Genomic DNA, 24,244 nt, shown 5'->3' with positions numbered 1-24,244 from the left:
GTGGCGACCTCTTATATATAATGGTCTAAGAAGAAGGAAAATTAATGAATGATTGACCAAATACTTAGTTAGTTCAATCTGCTTATAATGACTTCTAACTACATGTTACAGTTAACCAATATGTTGTATTGGATATATAAAGAGGCTATTGTGTTGCATGTGTTGTCATGATGTCCATGTAAACATATCCACTGTTAACGTGACTAAAATGGTCAATCGAATCAAGGATGGTGGGGCTTTACTGTTTATTGTTTACTGTTTACTATAGGCCCACATGGAATCTGCATGCGGATTTCCGCAGATTTTCAGACCATCAGTCTATTTATTTACGTGTGTAAATGTGTGTAAATATATATTTATTCGGTTTTAAATAAATTCAGTAATATTACTGACTATATAAAAACTTTCATATAATTTACTTACAATACAGTTTGTAAAGTAATAATTTCTGTCTTCTAGTAGATATATTATATGAAAGACTTGCTTTGTTTATCAAATAAATGAATCTAATTGGATTTGCATTGTAAACATTAAATACAATATTGAGATTTTTCACAATATTCTGCGCAGAAATAGCAAAACATGTCAGCAGATTGTGTCTGACCCTACTCTTTACATACAGTTAAAGTCAGAATTATTAGCCCCCCCTGAATTATTAGCCCCCCTGTTCATTTTTCTCCCAATTTCTGTTTAACGGAGGGAAGATTTTTTCAACACATTTCTAAACATAATAGTTTTAATAACTCATTTCTAATAACTAATTTCTTTTATCTTTGCCATAACGACAGTAAATAATATTTAACTAGATATTTTTCAAGACACTTCTATACAGCTTAAAGTGACATTTACAGGCTTAACTAGGTTAATTAGGCTAATAGGCCGAAAATAAACTGAGCTTGAAGGGGCTAATAATATAATTGACCTTAAAATGGGTAATAAGAAAATGAAAACTGCTTTTATTATAGCCAAAATAAAAAAAGACTTTCTCTAGAAGAAAAAATATTATCAGACATACTGTGAAAATGTCCTTGCTCTGTTAAACATCATTTGAGAAATTATAAAAAAGAAAAAAAAATTCAAAGAGGGCTAATAATTCTGACTTCAACTGTATAAGAAGCTTGAATTCTAGACATTACTTTTTTAATTAGAGTTTCCCCGTTTAAACAAATGACCAAATAGATTGTTTGTGCAAGCAGCTTACATCCTATAGTTGCATCCTATAGTTACATGTTAAATTTAAGCATCATCTAGCTCAGTGTTTCTCAACCACGTTCCTGGAGGACCACCAGCTCTGCACATTTTCCATGTCTCCTTAACCAAACACACCTGATTCATATCATCAGCTCATTACCAGAGGCTGAAAGACCTGTATTGGGTGTGACAGACAAAGGAGACATCCAAAACATGCAGTGTTGGTGGTCTTCCAGGAACGTGGATCTTGCGGACAAATTAAGGACATTATTGATGTGGCATGTGTTGCCAGGAAAATACATATGACTAGCATAACCTATATTAATGCTTGTTCGTTTAAACACAGTGTGTGGATTATATAGACAGTCACTAACGCACTGTTTAAAATTAACAGACATTTACATTTATACATTTGGCAAAGGTTTTGGAATGTGAATTTGCAGTCCATCCAAAGCACACATTTTACCAATGCAAGTGTTTTCTGCGATAAAACCCAATAATTGATGTGCTACTACAACGGAATTCTCTACCAGTCAATTTAGACAATTCACAAATTTCGGCATTGATGAAATCACACAATGCATTGAGTCTTGCAGTAGGTGCACTATTTGAGTAAATTCTCCTATGGGACATACACTCAAAAAATGATGTTTGCTTCTTGTTCAAACTACAGTGCTTATTTAAAATAAGCTGAACCAACACAATTTTTTAGTTTTCTTAGAGACAACTTAACAGTTTTATGTTCAATCAACTAAAATTTGTAATACTAATAAGTAAACTTGCCATCAAATTGATTGTGTGGAACCCAGCATTTTACAGTGTATTTCACGATAGTGACAAACTACACTGTAAAACCCCAAGCAGTTAAGGTAACTTAAACCCTGCTTCAACACATTTGCCTGTAGGTTTTAAACAAGCCTGAAGGACTCAATTAGTAAGATCAGGTGTTTAATTAGAGTTGCAACTAAACTGTGCAGAGCTGCAGCCCTGCAGGAACTGAGTTTGACACCTCTGGTTTAAGGAAACCGATTGCAACAAACCATTTAAGATCAAAAACTAATTCAAATGAGTACTGTGAACTTAATCCATATGAATAAACAAAGACATTTGAGCACAGTAAAACCCAATAAATGAAGAGAACTCAAACTAACTGAGTACTGTAAAACTCAATAAGTTAAGGCAACTTAAACCGTTTGAGGAAACCGGTTACAACTAACCATTTGAGTGTAATCAAAAAACTAATCTATATTAGTACTGCAAAACTTGCTCCATTTAAGTTGAAATAATGAGGAATTTAATTAACTCATTACCTTCAACACTAAGTTCAAAAGTCTTTTCAAATGAGTAGAATTAACTTTCAGTTAATTTTGAGTTACCTACACTCATTTCACTTAATAAAGTTGACTTTTGGGTTTTACAGTGTACCTAAAACATTTGTAAAAGTTATAGACCATGTTGTTTTTTTTAATAATGAAAGACTGTGAGGTACTTTATGATACAAAACACGTCAGCAATAATGAAAACTACTACTAAAAATCCTCTCAAATTGTTCAAAATATAGATATGGCCTTGGTTCCTTGAATCTGAAGTCTGGCGCCTTTTGCTCAAACACAGGGCACACAGCAACCAGATCATGCCATTAGATAAGAGTAGAGATAGTGCAGGCGGTACAGCCCTGGGCGCAGATTGGAAGTGCTGCTATGTAATCTCCTAATCCCATTAATTATAACACACAGTCATTATGGTGAACGACCTAATCCCCCCGCAAGACTCAATCCTTTCAGTGAAATGGAAAATGCTGAAATGAAAGCAAGACTTTAGTTTGTTCTTTCTTGTTGCGATCTTGTGCAAAAACAAATGTAATGCAATGGTCTTTAAAAACTCATCTCTGAAGTATCTGTTTGTATCATTCAGCACATTTACCAGATTTATTTGCTAGTCTGACCTTTTGAGAACGTCAAAAAAATAATAATAATAATAATAATAATAAGTTTAATAAACTAGTGTAGATATCCTGAGGGCAACATGATAATAAACTGTAGCTGTTGCAAAGAGTCATATTCAAACAAAAAGATCTGTTTCAATGAGAGAAGCAACTTTTATGTGTTTAATTTAATTTGTTTTGACTGACCAAATTAATAACTGGAGTATACCAACAACTTTAAAGCACTTAATTAAATAATTTGTAGAAGAAATAAATTCATTGAGACTTTATCATCTATGTAAAGTTCAGATTAGGGGTGTCCTTGATCTTTAAAGGTATATCCGTTGGTGGAAAGAATAATGAAAAATCACACTCAAGTACAATTACTTGCCCAAAAATGTAGTGCAAGTAAAGTAAAAGTGTCTGTAATTACTTAAGTATGAGTAAAAAGTACCCCCTTTAAAAGTATTCAAGAGTAGTATGTATTACGCTGTGAATGGCTGATGCGTTTACATGCATTCACATGCATTTGCGTTTACATTTGTGCATGTGTGTGAATACGTAACATTCTGTAGTGCATTTAGTAATTGTTTAAGGCCATATTGTCATTTCAATCATAATACAGTAAACATCTATCATCTTCTCATCAGTGACATGCAACTCTTGATCATTTCATGTAAAGATTTTGGACATCTTCTTGGACACTTTTAATGCTTCCAAACAGTTTGCTCCATTTATAAGTGTCCATGTCTTGAGGTTGTTCAGTATGATGCCATTTTTTTCTATGTGTGATTTGATTGGACAGGAATCACAGGACTGATTTGTCTAATCCCCATAGACAAGAAGCAGTGACTACAGGTTAAAGGAAATTAGTGGAGTAAAAGTATCGATGCATCACTAAACATGTACTCAGTGAAAAGTAAAAGTACACATTTTTAAAACTACTTAGTTAATTACAATTCCTGAGGAAAACTACTTAATTACAGTAATTTGAGCATCTGTAGTTTGTTACTTTACACCACTGGGTATACCTTGATTAGCTTCAGTTTTAGGTTTGTTCATTTAGGGTAAGAACAAAAGCCATGCGTGTTGTCGTGCATTTAAGCCTGGTTTATACTTCTGCATCGAGTGATTGTAATGACCCACAGCACAAAAGCCCAAAGCCTTGCGCGTTGTCCTGCATTTATACTTCTGCGCGCTGTTTGTGTTGCTCTGCAATTACACTTCCGAAATGCTAGCTGGCAGTGAGATTTGTATCAAACATTTTAATCATAAGACCATTTAATCAAACACCAATCAAAACTTTCCATCTTGACCTCCTTCACGGAACTCGACAATTGTAAACACTCGCTCCAACGGCTTCGCGCAGCTCTCAATCCCACCCACACTTGTCAGCGGTACCAAGCCGACCAATCACAGAGCTTGCGATACGAGTCGTTGTGACTTGTAGTAAAAATTTTTGAGAGGTGCGCGTCAGCATTGGCGACGACCTCGGCAGAAGTATAAATCAGCCTTTATACTTCTGCGCGCTGTTTGTGTTGCAATTTAACAACACTTCTGAAACGCTAGCTGGCAGTGAGGTTTTTGTCCCTCTGTGTTGAATTTCTTCACTGATGTTTTGCTTTTTTCTGAACACTACCTTAATGTACAAGTGGCTCAAACATGCTCATTTTGAGGCAAGAACCAGCGGACGTTTTATTATTATTTTATTTTAAGGTAAACAGAAAACAGAACTTTCCACATGGAGCTTCTTAACAGGACTTGACACTAAACACTCACTCCAACGGGTTTGCATGGCTCTTGGCCTCATTGTTGCAACATGTAGTTATATTTCTTGAGAGGTGCACGTCAGCATCTGCGAGGGCTATGCGACCACGTGAAGGCTGCACCGGAGCATACGTGTGCACTTGATGCCTATAAATATAAAGTATAAATCAGCCTTAATCTCTGCAGGACAGTGGACCTCCAGAAGCATGGTTGGACACCCCTCATTTAGACAAAGAACAGTTTTTTAAAAAGATGAACACAAAACACATTGGTAAACATTGGGTGAATCTATAAAACTTAAATTATGTCACAGATGGTTTAGTACTCTCTCTAGAGGCTGATTAATTGAAAACTTTATGGCCCAGCTTTATGCGGAAGGCTGTTTTTATTTACTCTATGATTAAAAGTGGCTTTTTGAAAAGAGCTTTGTTACATGTGGAAGCTGTAATTGAAAGAGCAATGCAACATTTAATAAAAGAAGCAAACTTTTGCTCAAAAAATAGTAAGTGTGTATTTTTATAGATTGTTACAGTCTTCCTCTCTTCCCCCCTTGCTTCTGGTAAGCTGTATTAATTATGGGCCAGACACACAGAAGTGCAGAGGGGGATTTGGTTTGATTCCTGCACAATCTTCAGCCTGCACTGAATTCTCTCTTGATGTTTCTTTTTTTCTTCTTCTTCTTCTTCTTCTTCTTCTTCTTCTTCTTCTTTCTTAAATTGCATTTTCCAATTTGTAAATGGACCAGATGTCTGCAAGTGAATCTGTCTGAGTCTCTGGAGATGGAAGCCGACTGTCTGGAGAGCCCAGGTGATTTGTTCTCATTGCGGACGTTGCTGCCATTAATTGAGACAGAGGCCTCTGGGTCTGGCTAGCTCATAAGTCCAGAACCTAATGAGAATTGCATGTTTCTGATATCTCTGATCCAGACTGACCTGAGAAACATAGGCTCATTCTGAAAACTTAGTCCTATATACATTTCTGGAGATCACAAATTTTGTAGCCAGAAGAACGTATGGCTGCATTTCGTCTTTAAAACAAACGCTATGGGGTGGTTCTTTTCGTGCTTACCAGCTGACCGCTTACCTTTGCGTGGACGGCTTTTCCGTTGTTAACAGTTTGTGCAGTTAGCTTGCCATGTATTTGAGTGAACATTAGACGCAGATAGGAGTTGACCATGACGAGTGTGTTGAAAAACTGTTTCAGAAAGCCGGTAAGACAAAAACAGAAGCCAAAAAATAAACATGTAAATAACAGAATTAGAATGTGGTAAAATCTGAAAACATGGCAAAAATCAGGGCTTTTTTTGGATTGCTTTTTAAAACTGTCGGTTGGGTTTAGGGAAGTGGGTGGACAGGTCAGTTTGTGCTTTTGATAACACTATTGGTTGGGTTTAGGGAAAAAAGAGGGTGGGTCAGTCAATCGGTCAGTCAGTCAGTCATTTGACAGCGGCACTCGCAAGAGAAATTTGAGATGTGAAAAAGCATACACAGCTGCCTCTGACGGTTCACGAAAACAAAAACTGCAAAAAACATATCCCCTGAGACATATTTGGCACTCTACAGAAATAAATATAGTGGTACATTTTCAGAATGAGCCTGGGTTGGACCTGAGCATTGTACATGACCAACTGACCATAGAATCTCACAGTAACTCAGTAACTCACAGTAACATTTTGATTTAGTGGTCAATGTTTAAAATAGCTATGCTTGCTCGAGCTGAAACAGAGTTGTGTTGTATACCTCTCTTTGATCTTAAGCTATCGTCTTATAAAGCCATATGTTTATACATGATTTTATGTTTGCTGTATTTAGCATAAACATTCTCTCCTCTTAGAGATCCTCGGAAACCTCTTGATCTTATCAGGATAGAAATTCCTGTGAGGATAACAGGCCTTGAATACAGATAGATACAAGATGCAATAATCCATTCTTATCATCTTTATCATGTTCCTTACATTTTATTTTTAACTTACTGTATAATTGTCACTGGTGGGTGGCTGCCTTGATGTTTCTTGTATGCAAAAATAATAGAAATAGTAGAAATGTGTACTTTATTACATTGTGGTCGCTGCTTTTACTTAAAATTATTTATAGTTGTAAAAGTTTTAGAAAGGACATTTGGTCTAAATTCCTGCAACAAAGTGGGTTTCGAATGGACTATAGGTGCATGGAAGAGAGAGTGCTTGAAAAGAAAGTTTGGGTGCGTGGCGGCTGCAGTGGGGGTAAAACTCTCTGAAGTCCATTCATGGTCCAGAGAATCAATGGAATTCTTTCTTTCATACGTCTGGAGCACCCAGAGCAACCCTGGTACACATTCCCAAATGGCCACTGTCTCCCAGCTAAGTGTGTTATTTGTAATTTGGGAACAACCCCGGAATTCTTTGCAATCGGGAATGTAGACTAAGCATTGCATCCTCTGCTTTCTGCCCTTTGTGGGAGGGAGTGTTTACGTTGGGTTTGAAACTGGCTTGAAAACCTTTATTTAACTTCATATCCTTTTTACAGAAATTACAGACATCTGTTGAACTGTGACTAATTTTTACTTGGCCCGAGCGTATTCCAAAGTTACAAGCGAGTCTTGATATCTAATTATAAGCAGAGGGATCATTTATGCCGTCGTTGCGGTGCAGAAATTAAGTCCCCAATGTGATTCCTGCAGGGATTCTTGGCTTACCCATCAGAAATGTTAATCTGCCTGATATTTTCACAAGAACACCGCAGAGGAAAATGTCAGGAGAAATGGTAAATATTAAGGGGAACCATTCAACTTAACCTGTCATTTTCCTCTCAAAGAAAATTAGACTGAAATTAGAGAGCACGTTGTGCTCCTGCTGCCCCCATTAGAACTATTTCCACCCATTTTTTAACCCATGTATCACTTTCTATCTCACAAGTGTTTTTGGTTGGAGCTGTCGTTCCTAGGCAAACCACAACTACAGGGTTGCCCTTGTAGTAATATAATATTTATCCCACAGGTCAAAAGCCCTAGAACACACAGGCCTATTAAAATTCAAGATGAAATCAAGGCATTCCATCTTTGAGAAGCAGCATCTATCTAACAGATTGATCAATTAAGCTGTCAGGCATTGCTCGTGTCAAAAATATGGCTGATGAACGCAGTCGTGAGAAATGCAATTCATCCATTCGCCAACATCCAACAGAACTGCCTACCCAAAACTGATTGCCTGAAATGACACCTTTTCTAGTTTTTCTCTTTCCACATCACGATGAACTCATGCCATGCATTTAAAGCCCCGAATCTATTCCCAAAACCCAGACTGGTATTTTGGACTAATCCTCTCACTAGGACTTCTAATCCATGGCTTAAACTTTAAACTTTAACAGTCACTAATTAAACACTGAGTGGTAAGTCCTGAGACCAACTTTGTGCCAGGATTAAATTTGCCAGACAGGAACTGAGCCGTCCACAAATACCAACATGTCATTTCCCTTTTTTTTTTTTTTGGCAAAAAGACTTTCCTGACATGCATATTAGAGGCTATTACTTCATCACACCTCATTAAAGATACATCTTAGCAACCTTCTCCATTATCTAGCAGACTGATGGGCCAAAACAGGATGAAAACAATCCTGCATGTCCATGAGTTCCTGATGCACCCATGTGGCATTAAATTCCAACTGCTATTGGGCATGTCAATCTAGATTACCTTGGTATTTTAAGCTGATTCACTCTCATCCCTGCTCGACCCACATGGCTTTAGATTGTCTTGGTGTACCAATTTTCAGCTCAATTGCTCAGGCTGCTAGCATAATAAAGAAGCTGCAGCCGAACTGTACTATACCAGACTTACTTTAGGTGGCAAAAATCTTTAGGTTCATTGCCCTATAGCCAGAGTGAGACTAGGCAAAACCTTACTGTTGGATTCCACCTCAACAATATGCAATTTACACTCCCTTCCACCACCAGTCTTCAACTAACATATTGAACAGTCTTTTTTTCTTTTAAATCAAAGAGGGCTTTGCATGAGCAAATTCCTGGCTGATCAGAAACAATGGCTGGTGATCAGCAGGGGTAGAGTGAATGTGGGCCAGAGTTTGAGCTTAGAGGTTTCAGACAGAAACCAACCATGCTCCCGTTCACATCACCCGCTTTTCTCCGGCTTTAACCCCCAAACCACTGCCCCTCCTAAATCAAGCCCTAATAGCTGGGAAGGCTATATGACAAAGGGAACAAACAGGCATGTAATACTGCCCGTTCCTTGTGGATGACACGGGGGACAGGAATGTGAAGGGGATGGAGGTGAAGGGAGGGTGGGATGTCAGAAAAAGGCAAGGAGCAAAGAGCCGACTACCAGAGCCCACTGTCAGATTAAAGCCATTAGCATGACTGTGGAATGACAGGGAGCTCCGTCTACACAATGAACACCATTTATCCCATGACTCTCTCTGGAATATTAGACTGGCCATCCACCATCACCCGCCCTACTGTAGACTAGACCCACTTCCCAGCTGTTCACAGACATTCATAAAAAAACACCATTCTGGGGGATTTAGAGGGAATATTGAATCATTGAACAGCTTGATATCGCATTGAGTCCTGTCCATCCTCACTGCTAAATAATCCTTGACTAATTGGAGAGCAATGAGTCATTGGATATGAAGTGGTCTGTGAGCTACAACCTGATGATTACTTCTCTCACTTTAAAAAAAAGTTTGCTAGACCAACCAACTGGATAATCAGTAAAACTAGTTACCAACTTAGCCATTGTGGCAGTTCGGCTAGCCAGGTTAGGCAATTAATAAAACCAGGGAGAGGATGAGACTGAGTAAACTTGTAATGGTGTGAGCTAAATTTGTTCAGTTATTGTGCATTTGTTAAACACATAACATAATTATATGACTGCACTCTTACTCTATTTTTAAAAGTGAGTGTTAACACCTCTGTTGAATGTCAGAGGTTCTCATTAAAATTAACTTGTATGCAATACTTTTTTGACATCATGTCAAGCTTGGCATTTGACTTGCTAATAATCGTGGCTAAGTGCAAACACATTGCTCACTGTTCTTGATTAATAACACCCCTGCCAAGACTCATCTATTCCAAACACAGACACTCTTGGTTCCCAGGGGCATGCATAATAATAATTGAACTCCACAAAACATAGACACCCACGGGTGACATAAAAACACATTCATATTTACAGTAAGAGACAATTCTCTTGCATTTCACAGGATTGTTAGGGCAGAGCAAAGAAAACACTTTTCTCATGAATGTCCACAGAGGCTCGGACCACCCAAACACTGCTCAGCCTTTACTTTGTCCATACTGTTGTGTCCATTTACCTCTCCCACCCCTCCTTCATGCATCAACTCCACCCTCTTTGTTTTTCAACCACATGCCCAGCAATCATCAGTCTTCCTCCCGGAATTTCTGTCAAATTAGCCCCTCATGATGGCCCACTTCAGATCCTAACTTGCCCTGATGACTTACCCCCTCCCAGTCCCTGCAGCCCTGGGTTCTTTAACTTTGTGACTGAATGGGTGGAAGAAACAAAAGGAATTGTCTCTTCTGTGGACCTCAGGAGATACAAAAAAAGATATATGCACTCATAGTCTTCCTTTCCAGTGTGCTGGTAACCACTTTAACTGGATCAAGTGAAATGATCTTGAGAACCATATTGGTATATTTCATGAACAAATAACTCAGGCTACTTCACTGATTGTATATGAGTAATAAACAATTACCACAAATGTAAAAGTAGAGCGATATCACAAAGGGTCTTGTGTATAAATCTATAAATTGTATTTTTGAACTGTTCTGGGACATTTTTTATATCTCTTAGCCTTGCAGACCTCTAGTGCCAGGATATCATGTAGAAATTATCCATGGAATAATGTTAGTTCTACAACAATACCTTTAAGCAGGTGTGTCCAATCCTGTTCCTAAAAGCCCACCTTCCAGCAGAGTTTAACTCTAATCCTAATTAAACACACCTAAACCAGCTAATCAGGGTCTTTGGGATGACTTGAAACTTCAAGGTAGGTGTGTTGGAGATAAACTCTCTGGGAAAATAATTAAACAACATTGTCGTAAAGGTAGAACACACTAATAGTGCATTCAAAATAGCATATGCAAGTCCATAAACCATGATTAAAGCTGTTTAAGGTATAATTGTTGACTAGAACAATCCAGTGGCTTAAACAAATTTAATAAACAAAACTTAGCCGACTCTAATGTTATCACTCAATTGAATGGCCATTATATGTGTTATCAGCTGATAAATATGGGCCAGTAGGGACCTTCTGCATCTACTAGTAGGCTCAGAAGGCTGCTACCATCCACCCACATGGTTAATTAGCCAAAGATCAGATATGGCTGTGGCCGGAAGTTAACGAGAATTATTTATATTATTTATTAAATTTCCCAAACATTGTATTTTATTAATGTCTACCCCTACCCCAACCCTAAACCAAATGTCTCAGTAAAGTAAAAACAGGTCTGGATCTGGAGTCTTCTCTTAGTATAGCTGATTAACCATGAGAATTGTTTAAATTATTTATAAAACTTCCCATCAATTATATTTTATTAACGTCTGTCCATACCCTAATCCTAAACCCAACCGTCTCAGTAATGTAAAAACAAATCTGGATCTGGAGTCTTTTCTATTAGTATAGCTGATTAACCATGTGGATGGATGATAATAGCCTTCTGAGTCTACCAGTAGTTGCAGAAGGTCTCTACAGCCCCATATTTATCAGCTGATAACCCCTGATAACACCCATTCAATCGAGTGAACATTCAAAGCTGGTGCAAAGCTTCCAAAGATGGGGTCAGAGAGTAGATTAGTCTACTGTAACTATAACATAGTTTAGTACCATTACTATGAATGGGGAAATGTGCAATGCTCAGTATGGCTTCCACAGTGAAGGAAGTGCCACCTTTAGGTAGAAATAGCCAGTTGTCGTTCTTTATAGCCACACAATTTTGGGGGGAAGGAGTCTGGACAGATTCACTTGTTCAAACACTGTGTGCTTCCATTTATTTTGACCCTTCCAGTGTCATCTTCCAGTCTTTGCTACGAGTTCTGTCTCTGTTTTTCAGTGTTTTTAACATACCTGCCAACACTCCTGTTTTTTCTGGCAGTCCCCCGTATTTCAGACCCATCTCCCGCCACCCTCCCGTTTTTTTAGTTCTACTGAAAAAAATCACTTAATTTGACTCCGCCCCTGGTACTCAGCTTTTTTATATAGTCTGTAACACCCACGGGTCACCAACTTTGGTATAGTATCCAATCTCAGCAGCCACCCGGTCAACAGTAGGCTACTTAGCTGTGTTAGTAGGCTACTAACCCGGTTCTTAGCTGTGTTATTCAGACAAATACACTCCCCCCATCTTTGCACATCCACAGTAGCTTGAGCAAACTGAAATAACTTTTTTTTAAAACATAATTAGGGCTTAAGCAACAACAATGAGACGGTTCACTTAAAATTTTGTTGCTGTTTTGCAAGTGGTTCTCATGATTTCAGGGTTTCCCTATTCATTTAGATAGGATTTTAGTCTTGGATGAACTGCCTGATGATGTTGCAAATAAGAAAAGGACCCACAATCACTTTACCTACTCTAGCTTGTGTATGTTTTGCAGTACTGCACTGTGAAGTATTATTTTATTTAAAGTCAGGATTCACTTTCAATCAACATGAAGGTCACAAAGCTAACCCCTATCCCAGGAATTCCCCCAGGAGTGACCAGAGCATTTTCTTACGTCACAATTTCTCAAACATCCTATTGTCTCAACAATAATCGGATGGTTTGGGGGACAGTGCAAGAGAGGGCCTGAGGAAACGGAACTGCTATTTATTCCCACCACACACTAATGGCTTCAATATAAAAATACTGCCTTGAGGTTTAGAGACTCAAAGTATTATTCATGTATTCCGCCCCTGTACAGATGGTCCCTGCTCTAGTCTTTGCATAGTACAGCTTGTGTTGGTACCTTTGAAAATCACCTCAGCTTGTTTTTGTCATTGCAAGTACATATAGTTTGGATTCTTTGGTCCCGGAAGGCTAAATGGGATGACTGGTGATAATGTTGACCCAGATGTTTTGTGGATTTTCAGGAATGCTTCGATTTTTCTTAAAAAGTTTGTCTTCAAGCATCAAACAGCTCAGCTTTAAACATGAGGCAATTATAAGAACTGCTTTTTGAACCTTGGGGGGAATGTTGCATATTAAACTAATTGCGTGTTGTTGTACATATAACCCATAGCCATTCTATTACTTACTTGCTACTTGTAGCTTTTAAAATGATAGAAACGTGTCATACTAAATGATTCTTTGATGGGTAAGCTAAATGGTTGAATTTTAGTGATCTGAAACTGTCGAGAGCTAGTTTACATAACTAGACCACCCTGACTGAACACACTGTAAGTGAAAACAACAGCACCTTTGCTGCGAAATGGACCTTTTTAAAACAAAGTCTGTCCCATGTTTTTCTACAGCTTTCACTGTTAAATGGATTGTTAACACCACGGACTGTTAACACTGCACAGTGTATTACTCTTAGATTTATTGTCAGTGTACCATGGTGGATTTAGCTTGTATGATGCTTTAAAATTGTTTTGCTAAAGATTGCTGACTAGCTTTTTCCTGTCTCACTTGCACAGCTCTGTCTGTCTCGACAATACGCCGGAACATATGGTACAGAGTAGAAATGTTTCATCGACAAAACAAAGCATGAGTAAAGCGCTGCCTTGTTTTGTTCCTAAAAGAAGGAACCAAGACAGATTTTGTGGCTTATGCTCAGTTCCTGTACATCCTTGACACAGAGTACATACTCAGAGGAGATTGATGATTTATTAGCACTTGTGAGAGAACAATTCATTTAGCATCTCTAGCAGTGGTCCTCACCGTCGCTCCTATTCAAGCACCTCTGTCGAGGATTTATGAGGCTTTTTTATATTGGACTTTCGATTAGATTCCAAGGCATAAGATAAATTTGCATGCATGCACAGACGGAGCAAAGCTGTTCCTTGACAAGATGCCAGCCAGGCACTTTCTGCACAGGACAAGCTCTGTGACTAATTTATGATGATGGCTTTGCCTATTTGAAGACCCCACCCCCCTAAACCCTTGTCTTGAAGTGAAGCAAAATTAAAAGCACAATTTGGAGTAACCAGAACTGTTTTTATTTTGTTTTGTTTTTCTGTAACTGAATTTGGAAAAAAGAAAGAAGTGATTAGACAAGTTCTATGATATCCATGGTATATAGATTTATTAATCAAGGCAAGTTAATTTTATTGAACAAGGTGGTTAAACGTTTAAATTTAATGATGGCTGTACAGTATAACATAATTATAATACACTAATATAATGCACTAATGAGGTTTTTAAGCATTTCAGCCTGATCTCACGATAAAACATATGTATTTTATGTATTAGCAGAATTGTAGCTAAATCTTACAAATTCATATGATTCAATTTATGCAAAAACGTACAATTTTTGAAAGGAGATTGACCCTCAAACTCCACCCTAAAGACAACCATAAATGGGGATAAGGAAGTCAAACTAAAATGTATGAACGAGACTGTATAAATACATTTGAGTTAGCCGCTAAATTAAAAAGTTATGAAAGATTCTCACAAACATCTGTCAAGTTTGGTGAAGGAAAATTCATGGTTTGGGGTCACATTGAGTTGATGGCAACATTAACAGCCTGAGGTTTCAAGACATTTGTGTTGCCCATTACATTACAAACCACAGGAGAGAGCTATCTTTTCAGCAGGATAGCGCTCATTGTCATACTTCAGCCCCCACATCAATGTTGCTGAAAGCAAAGAAGGTCAAGGTGCTCCAGGACTGGCCAGCCCAATCACCAGACATAAACATTAATGGGCATGTCTGGGGTAAGATGGAGGAGGCATTCAAGATGAATCCAAACAATCTTGATGGACTCTGGGAGTCCTGCAAAAACGCTTTCTTTGCCATTCCAGATGATTTTATTAAAAAGTTATTTAAGTCATTGCAGAGATTTATGAACCCAGTCGTTTTTGTCAAAGACTTTTGTAAGGTAGTGTACATAGAAATCAACTTATAAAAGCCTGTGAGGACTAAATATTATAAGTCATTTTCAACCAAAATATATTTGAAATGTTGCATGCAAGATGTTTTATAGTAAAGCAACCAAAAGTGTTTAAGGAACACTCTATGTTTTTGGGAAACTGTTTTGTAAATCATTTTACAAAATCATTTTTACAATTCCTTAAGAGTTAAACAGTTGAGTTTTACCATTTAACCTAGCTTAGCTTTTTTAGCTTAGCTTAGCTTAGCATATATTATTGAATTGGATTATACTATTACCATCTAGAGGAATGCGCAATGATATTATGCAGATGGTGGTGTGAATGTAGAGCTTGGTGTTGTGAACTATTTTCAGGCACTGTGTACCACTGGACCTGGTGCAGCCATGGTACAGAAGTACCAGAAGTACCTTTACATGAGTATAGTTCTTAAACTTATCAGCCAATAAAATAGCTACATTTAATTTTCTGTCGTCTCAGTACACATTGTAACTACTGAAGAATCAAGCTCAAAGTAGAAAAATGATTGAAATCATTGGTCATTTTATTGAGCAAGATGCGAATGTTCTAATCCAATTCAATGATTAATGCTAAGCTAAGATAAAAGTGCTCCTGCCAGACTCTGAAGTTGGCTAAATGGATTCAAAAATGGTAAAACTTGACTGTTTAATTTTAGAGGAGCCGTAAAATGAGCCTATTAAAATAAATGGAGTGATACTTTAAAGCAAATATTTAAAAAACACTGCTTGTATCATGACAAATCCAGTTGTATTAGACAACGTTTTTGTATTGTACTCAAATCAAATAATTATGGCTCTGCAAGCTTTCAAACACCCACAGCATGCTTCAAGATTAATAACCACTTGCCAGATTTGTCTGATGTTGTATTAGTTGCTGGTCTAGACAGCGTTAGGTGTTTCCTCTGACTGATATGCACTTTTTTTTACAGGGCCTTCAATGCAACTTAACCCCGTTCCATGTGCTGCTCTTGCCACTGCTTTCAATTGTCAAGCACATAGTTCACATTCCAGACATATTATAGAGGGGGGCTCAAACCCGGCTTTGACAGATCAGCAGTTAGTGATGATAGTGGTGGTCGCCTGGGATTCACTCACCCGCCTTTCATGTGGCCTGGCGGCTTGACGTTTGTCAACTGACCCCTGAAAACATGTCTTTCATTGTGCTGGCCTTTTAATGGCCTCAGATTAGGGAGCAGACAGCCAGCATCACAGGGGGCCAATAGCAAAGCTTTTCCTTTTGGATTTTGCATGACCAAGTGGATTTGTTGAGAGTGTGAGAGAGTTTACCTGATGCGCCTGGGGTCGTCGAATCACACATGATGCTTTCAGCGTGATGAGTGACAAGCACAGTTCAGATTTAAAGTGGGGTTAAAGAATAAGCAGCTAAGGTCAAAGGCAAATGTTTTCGTATGTTTCATTTAAATTGCGTCAGCATAGAAAAACAGGACTCCGGATGTCTGAGAAGGACTTTTTTTCACCAGTAAATGTACTTCGTCTGACAGCTAAATTGCACCTCTTCATTGACCTCTGCAATTATCAGCTTTTATTACAAATAGTACTGAAGTTTCACTTTTGGTACCAGTAGTTTGGAAGCAATCATTTTCAAGGCCTGTATATGATATGACAGCACTCTGTAGGGTTATGGTTGCATGAAGTGAGGTCTTGTTGACCGTACTGACATCACAGAATTTTAGGAGGGAAATTTTGGGTATAGTCCCACGCATTTTTTTTTCAATTATTGCATTTAAATGCAAAGCAAGTGTTGAGGAGAGAAATACAAGTAAACTAATTTCTCATGCATTCACAATATATCAGTCAGTCCACTTTTTACTGGTGCAGAAGATTTGATGAATTTGACAATATTTAGCAAACAATTTTGCTTTGATGACTTCGCACAAAGCATTTTACTTTGATGGTTTTAGCATGGCTAAATGAGACTTGGGCCCAATCCCAATTCTATTTGTATACCCCTACCCCTGCCCCTTGGCCATTGAAACAGAGTGTGAAGGGGAAGGGCTTCAAATTTTACCCCTAAAAAATTGGACACCACTACAACACCTGCATACATCATTGCATGTCATGGCGATCTCTTACTTCATATGAGATCAATGATGGCAACTAGTTATTCCAGTCTTATTTTATGGTATCTATCTTCAGTAAATCACTGAATGCAATTGCAACATTTATAACGTTATAACGATATAATGTGGCAATAAGATTGTCACTGTACTGTGCATTTACACCGTGGCCATGTTAATTACATTATGTAAACACACAAAAACAACATTAACATTTTACCAGACACTGTAAAACAGTCATTCCCAGCCACTATACTTTTCTGACAGGGTATTCGAGTGTCATCGAGTGACAGATGTGAAAGTATGTTGAGGAACTACTTTACAGGAGTTATTATTAGGTATTATAGATAGCGAAATTCAGCACTTTTTATTTTAGCGTTTTTTTTTTTTTTTTTTTAAGTATGATCGTAAAACATGCACGGCGTTATGAATGTATTAAAACGTGCTTGTTTGTTGTAAAAAATCGTAATAATGACAAAAAATACTAATTTGTGCATCTCCTTACTTCCTCCTTTCTGCTGCTGTTGTAGATGGTGTACCCCTTTGTTTCGAGTGTGGTCCTGAAAAATCTCTGTTTGAAGAGCGATCTAGCCCTTCCCCTTAGCCTTATGCCTTCAAGCTAAAGAGAATTGAGACACCCCTACGAGGGGTATGGGGAAGGAGAAGGGCTTAGGGGTAGAATTGGGATTGGGCCTAAGGGTGCTTTCAAACCTGTAGATCGATTGTTTTGTTTTGAAACAAGGATTAAAATTGTTGCAGTTTTGCACTTTGTTCATGGTGCGGTTCACTTTCACAAGGCAAAGTTTTTAAACAGACCAAAATAAACGTGTAAATAAACTCTCGTCACATTAGTTAGAGTTTTACGGGTAACTTTTCAGAGTCCCGCTCAGCTGTAATGCATCCTTATTTTAATTTATTGCCATGAGCAATGAGACATTATAAGCGAAAAGCTGCACTTTAATTTTGAATGGTGACACCCACAGACATTGTCACCAAGTATAAATCTGAGGTACTGTAAGACTTTCTCATATAGCCGTTGGTTAGAATTTAGCATTATAGGCTTTACATTATAGAGAGAAATAACTGATAAACCAAGATTGCTGTTCGGTAAAATTTCTTAACGGATTAACAGCTCTCGTTAACAGTTCAGCATGCTTTCACTTTCGTACTTAACATGAAACGCACATGCCATTCCGGTAGGAACTACCTCCCACCCTATTCATACTGTAATTCTTTCTTCATATATTCATAATTCACTTATATATAGCCTGGTTCGGATCGTATTATTTTCTTACTACAATCAATTCGCACCAGAGTTTGTTTCAATTGAGCTGAGACCACCTCATTCTTGCGATCTCGGACTGATTGTTTTGGGGTGGATCCGAGCATGATTGCTGTATTCACATATGCCAAATGAACATGGGGCAACTGGGGAAACGCGCCAGGTTCCAAAACAAAAGTTTATGTGTGAAAACACACTAAATATGTGAAAAATGTAGTTATAATAATAATATATCTTTTTAAATAATGCATTTAAGTTAGATTTGTAAATTACATGTTTGCTAATTAAACCTTCCCATTAGTTTCCTACTCTTTTTTTAAGAGCTACTATAACTAAGATGGCTTGAGTGTCACATTTGTTCGGTTTCTCCCCATCTCTTGCTAATGCTGTTCTTTTGGCGCTGGTAGCTTAGATGAAATCACTCTTAAGGAAGAAGGCTGAGATATGTCTTTGTTGTCACTTCAACAACATTCTGTTCTACGAAAAAAAGGAGGGAAGCAAAAAAAGCATAAAGGAAACAATAGAGGTGTTGCTAGGTTGCAAATTCTCTCAGAAAAAAAGCAACCATCTTTTGTTTTGCCGCTTTTGCCTCTTTGGAGAATGTCTTTGAGATCTTCCACTATGCGGATGACCGTGTGCTTTCTTTTAGAAAGGGTGGGGAAGTGAAAGGGGAGGGTTCCGGTGTTTATAGTAGCCAAAGATGAGGGTCCGTGAGCTGTCAGTGTGCCCATTTGGCCTGAGGGTGAGGAAGGCCTCCTGCAGGCTGAACTCTATGGAGGAATGCACCTCCTGAGGAGAAACTGTCTAAGCACTGAGGTAGCAGCACATGATTGGAATGTCAGGTCAAACGCATCATGCTCCAGACTCCTCCTCTCCTCTAACAAGTGTTCCACTATCTCCTGCATCTCCTAACTCACATTGAGATAAGATGGTACTCGATTTGTACATGATTCTTCATTGCTTGAAGGTGCAGTAGGTGATTGTCTTCAGAAACATTTTTGTTGTGCTGGTTGAAAGTCTCATCACATTTAAACAACAATGATTAAAGTAAATGATCTAAATGTATTTATATGTGTTTTATAATCTGGGTAAGGAATAAGACTAAAAGATACAATTAAAATTAGTCACGCTGATAATTTCCATAATTCTGATAATTAGCCAAAACTGTCTGTCAAGAAATGTAGATTTGTACATCTGTACACCCATTCACGCAGATCCGCCGTTTGCGCGTGCACACGCATCACATTCACCTGCACACGAGAGAGAGAGTGACAGCGGTAAAAACAAATGCTAAATTTTTTATTTTTTTTAAATCCCAAATCAATATTGGATATGTTTTAACAACAAAACATAAGTAAATAGTGCTGAGGTGAAGTTGCTTTTATATTCACATTGGTCAATTTTTGAGCAATGACAACCTGTGACGTGCTCCCTATGTTTACCATGCTACTTTGAATATTCGGTCTACAATAACATGCAAGAATGGCTTAGTAATACGCAGGACTTGACATTAACACCCGCCAACCCATCAAATGCAAGTAGATTTCTGCTGGTTAGACAGACACTCACACTAGCCGCTTTGGCTGGTTGAAAATAGTTTTTTGAATTGTAGTTTTCTTAAAAGCAGGGTTCGACAATAAGGATGAACCAATATGCATGCAAATGTGATCTAAGAATCGAGAAGCAGCACGACTCAAAAAAAAAATTGTGTTCACGCGAGCAAAAGAAAACAGATGAATACCGAATGAGAGGATGATCACTTGCGCTAACAGCTGATGTGATGCACGCTCACGTTTCCTTGCGTGAAGCAACCGTGCCTGGAAACACAACTGTGATTGGTTCTTTTTCAAATAGACTAGATAAAAACCTAATGTACCCACAGTCTTGCTGCTTTCAAGAGCTCCAATTATTTTTTTTTTTGCAAGCAGCACCGGTTGCTTTCACTTTGAACAGATTATTAATTGGCCTAACCTTAACCTTGTGTGTGTGATCATCCTTTCATTATCACACGCGGTATGTTTGTCACTTGCTTTCTTTTGCTTAGTTATTTTTGTTAATATGCTTTAATTATAATTTTTTACAATAACATTACTTTAATGGGAGATTATCCCCCCGTTTATGTGTAGTTAACTGGTAACCTGAGAGACCTATAGCCAGGACAGATTATTGTGCATAGTTTTAGATACATGACAATAATTATTATTTAAAAGTCAATTGTTTTTCTTTGTTTTTTTAATAAATGTTTTGTTAAATACTAAGTATAGTATACAGCTATATTTTGCTTGTTTTGACACATTTAACATTTTTTGGCTAAGAAATAATCATTGTTTGGTGTGGTCAGAGATAAATTTGGTAAATCTTTAATTTTGAGCTCTGAAAAGTCATGTGAAATAAAAACTAATTGCAATTTAACACTCTAAAACCATGACCCATTTGCTCATGCTCATTAAGCAAGCTCATACACAACACACATAGAGTGAAAGTAATGAGGAGGCATGTGGATATAACACAAAATCTAAATCAAGTAATTTTAGCATGTCAAGTCATATTACGCATATAAAGTTTATTTTCCCAGCAACAAAATTGTGGCTAGTGAAAACGCAGAGTGGCTAGTAATGTTGGAAAACTATTAGCCACAGTGGCTGGTGATAAAAAAAGTTAATGTCAAATCCTGGTAATAAGTGTAATTCCTGCACCCGTCCGGTCAAGCACTAAGCATACAGTCACTGTAGGACAAAGCGTGTTAGAGAGTGGGACCAGCGATCTTTGCATGCATGCATTTTGCTTGCTACACAATTGAAAATGTGCTAGATTTAAGACAGTTTTTTGTTTGAAACTGTAGCATCATAAAGTACTATAAAGTTTTCTAACTGGTAAATGACATGATCTAGTTGTCTTTAATGTGTGCGTTCGTGATTTAGGAGGTGTGGCTTTGGATGGCAGGGGAAGGAGATATGTTTCAAAGATATTATGCTAATGGAGAGCATTTAGGCAGATCACCTACTGCACCTTTAATAATCAATCGATGGTTTTGCAAAGTAGTAATTTGAGTCATTTAAAATAACAAAATCAGAAGAAATCAATGCAAAAAAATGTATTGCATGTTTAAAGGAACACTCAATTTTTTTTGAGAAATATGCTAATTTTTCAAGTCACCTATAGTTAAACAATTGAGTTTCACCATTTTTTAATCCATTCAGCTATTCTCCCGACGGTTTTAGTTTAGTTTAACATAATTTTTTTTTTAAATGTATCAGATCATTAGCAACTTGTTCCAAAAAATGTTAAACAAGTGTTTTGATAATTGTTCAATTTAAAGCTTAACTCTAGCCAATTTTTATTTTATGTCAATCTTGCTACACTGTCTAATTACAAAGGAGTAAAGCTTTAAATTACCAAAACTCTTTGTTGAATTTGAATTTCAATAAAAAAAGTAGAGTGTTATTTTAAGTTTGTTTGAATTGTCATTATAATAAAAAGTGCAGTGTACTAATTCTATAGTTTGTTTCCCAAACAATAACGTAACTCGCGGCTGAACTATCATAGTGCAATGCATTGTTTGAGAAAAGAATGATGCAGTTTCTCTGTCGCAGATGCATTGTTTGAATCATGTTAGTAAAACGTAAAACACCCATAATGATGCTCTAAATGGGGTGGTAACAACTTCTTTAGAGAAGAACCCCATAATTTCTTTGTGCAAATTATATTGTTTTACACGCACACACATAAAAAAAATCCAATATTAGTTTTGGAATATATTAATTGAAATATATGTAAATGGCTCATATAGGGCCTATGTTTCCTTTACAGATATTATTGGGACATTACATATTATATTATAAAACATAAAATTGCTTACAAAAGCTAACACGTATTCTAATATCATATATATATATATATATATATATATATATATATATATATATATATATATATATATATATATATATATATATATATATATATATATATATATATATATAAATGAACAATGAGGCTATTTATTAGGAAATGAAATTTAATATTGATTATTTATTATAAAATGAAAAAAACATACTTTAATAATAATATTAACTATATTAAAGTATGATTATTATTATTATTATGTATTAAGTAGGATATAGTTTTTTTTTTATTTTTAAGTCTACTTTTACAATTTGACACATGCAAACCACTGCAGAAATGTGCTAACCAACTAGCCTATGTCATATACAGTACAGATACTTAATAAATAACCCACTATACATTAAAAGCATCGCTAAAACTGAACTGTAAAAATACTTTGAAAGCAAATTACACCTAAGAGAGATGAGTTTATTGCTTTTTAAAAAATAAAAATCATTCCAATGTTAAAATGTTAGAATGTCCTAAATGAATAGGGCATGGGGGATAACTGGGAATAGAATACAGGAACTATGTTTCTCCAGAGGTGTAGTTGCAAGCATAGAAGTTTGCGACGCAGTTTGTGAATGTTTGTTGGAACAACGGATTTGGGAAACGGCAAATCAACAAACTATGTTCATAACGACACAACGGCTAACGATGGTTTTCGGATTTGCACCCCTGGTAAGCAGAAAGGGTATGACAGTAAGGTTTACCGAACATTCTTGGTAGTTACTGAAGGCCCAAATTAAAAAAATATATATTAAAAAAAGCATAACTCAATCATTCTAATATGTGTATTGTCTACAGCAGAGGTGCCCAACCCTATTTTTGGAGTGTCCACATTTCCTCCTCAGTTTCATGTAATTTCAGGTGTTTCATTTTTAATTTGTCGACTTTAACTGCAGTTTGGCAGCTTCACTTTCATTCAGGAATATTTCTTTCATGCCTCATCACAAACGAGATAGTGGATGCGAGTATGAACTGCGGGAAGAGTGTTGTTTTAGTGGAATTTGATAGCGCAGGCTGTATGGGAAATAAAAAGCCCTCCGCATTTCACAATGCAGGTGTTGGTGGTCCTTCATGGATTTGGTAGGTGCAGAAAATGTCAAACAGCTGTGTGTGTATGGAATATCCTGTCGCAAAATGCGACGAAAATCCTACATGATGGTAATAGTTTGATGAAGGTGTTTACATGTTTGTACTGCACTTCAATAATGCAACTAATATCAACATGTTTAGTTCTATATTTCTGTTTAGTTCCATTATGACCTTAATAGTATTAAATTAATCAAAAGTTGCTGTTTACATTGTAGACTCTTAATCAGAGGATATTATTAATCTTATTAAAATCGAGTTATTGATGTCCATGTAAATGTACTCAATGTGACAATAGCCTTGCAGGAGCAGGAATGGACACCCATAATCAGTACATAAAACTAAGGGTTACCTATTTTGTGCCAAGCTTTACATGCAGGTTAGGGTATTTGCAATATTACCCATGCTAAGCTTAGCAAGCGCCACTTATAAAGTGGATCATATAAGGCTTAAAGTCACTTTCAAAAGTTCTTCACTCAGTGTCTTTTATATCAAGCCTTGAGAGCATTGCATGTTCCCACAAGCGCAAAGATAGAAATCCCCATCAAAAATCTCAAAGCTAACCTCATCGCAATCACGCAAGGGAAGAACGTGTGTAAGCTGGCAGCTTAGTATGCTGTTTAGCGCAATCAAAGCTCAAAGGGGAGCCCAGAGGTGAGCTTTAGAAGTGGTTTTGTTTCTCGCAGGCTCTAGTTTGTCAGGCCCCCGGGGGCCGATGGAGATGAGGAAGGAGAAGGCGGCGCTCGGCAGCCAACGAGGCTTAAATCACTCTCCGTTTCACACATGGGAAGGAGTAATATTATGCGTAACCCTGGCAACTGGTCCAAGTCATCAGTTTCAATTCTTGCAGTGGTAGGCACGGTCCAGTGGCGCTGTAAGAAAGGACCCTAATCTGGAAGGAGGGCATGGGCGGTTATTACATTTCCTTTCCCACTTGATGCTTGGAATGGGGGAGGTTCAAGGG

At 37.3% G+C, this 24,244-nt stretch overlaps 1 protein-coding gene across 1 annotated transcript in view; it reads left to right on the top strand.

The window, feature by feature from the left end:
* Nucleotides 1-24,244, top strand: part of cntfr (ciliary neurotrophic factor receptor) — a 217,164-nt gene that overhangs the window by 108,683 nt on the left and 84,237 nt on the right. The window lies entirely within an intron of this gene.

Source organism: Danio aesculapii, chromosome 10, assembly GCF_903798145.1.
Source record: "Danio aesculapii chromosome 10, fDanAes4.1, whole genome shotgun sequence".
Lineage (NCBI taxonomy): Eukaryota > Metazoa > Chordata > Actinopteri > Cypriniformes > Danionidae > Danio > Danio aesculapii.
This window is presented reverse-complemented; position numbering and strand designations above follow the sequence as displayed.